This window comes from Branchiostoma floridae, chromosome 15 (assembly GCF_000003815.2).
Source record: "Branchiostoma floridae strain S238N-H82 chromosome 15, Bfl_VNyyK, whole genome shotgun sequence".
Taxonomy (NCBI): Eukaryota; Metazoa; Chordata; class Leptocardii; order Amphioxiformes; family Branchiostomatidae; genus Branchiostoma; species Branchiostoma floridae.
In genome coordinates, this window is record NC_049993.1 from 21,193,036 (window position 1) to 21,194,095 (window position 1,060).

Consider the following 1,060-nt stretch of genomic DNA (forward strand, 5'->3'; position numbering starts at 1 on the left):
CTGTGTTTTTCTGGGTTCGTCCTAATAGGCTGATGAATATGAGAGTAATTAACAAATACCTCCATAAGTGTGGTATGCGAATGGACTTTGTGTGTGGTAAGTAATTGCATGCCTATAAGGCAATAATTATCTGTAATTAACTTTATACAGTGTATCTTTTGTGCAATACAGAGGGTTCCTTGCACGCACAGTCTTAAAGTAGGAGTGAAGTCATTCAGTACACTAGTTTTATATAATTTCTGAAATCCACCAACGTATGAAGGACATTTATTTCCAGAATTTCCTAACCAACATTCACAATTATAATAAAGGTGCAAGTGCGAGAAACAAACTCCGAACGTACAGACTACTCAAATCCACTTATAGTGAAGAACAGTATTTGAAATCACAAACATGAGGCACAGAACTAAATTAAGAATCGGTTGTCACAAACTACGAATTGAATCGGGAAGACACAACCGCACTCCTCTACAACAAAGTCAATTTTGTACATCAAACATGGTAGAAGATGAAGTGCACGTCATTGTTGATTGTGCTATGTATGTCATTGATAGAAAGACTCTGTTTAGTTACATAGAAAGTAGATTCGCTCAATTTAGACACATGAGTAGCACTGACAAGTTTATATTCCTCATGCGTTTTGACAAACCAACCATAGCTAAACCCATACAGTCCTACATTTTCACGATTACTAATTATAAGAAGGAGAAGAAATCGAACTTCTGTGTTAGACTAGATCTGTGGTACGTTTATGTATATACATATATGTGTTTTGTCTTGTTGTGACCTGTACTTAGCTCGGGTGGGGAAAAATGTACAATAAAGGTCTTCAATCATATATCCACTATAAAGTACTACGTTTACTAATGTTTGGTTTGATTTCTTCTTTGAAGGCAGTGGACTGCCCAACGGTAAAAAGAGGGGGGGGCAGGAGGGTCAATTTGCGTACGTAGGTCTGAGATAGTAGAACTTTATCGCACAACATTTGTACATGGTACAATGTATGGCAACGACTTTAGCACAAGTATATTGTGGGTATAGAAGAAAGCCTAACATGCTA

General features: G+C 37.1%; 1 long non-coding RNA gene across 1 annotated transcript in view; it reads left to right on the forward strand.

Moving 5' to 3' along the window:
* LOC118431821 overlaps positions 1-1,060 on the forward strand; it is a 5,732-nt gene that overhangs the window by 4,402 nt on the left and 270 nt on the right. The window lies entirely within an intron of this gene.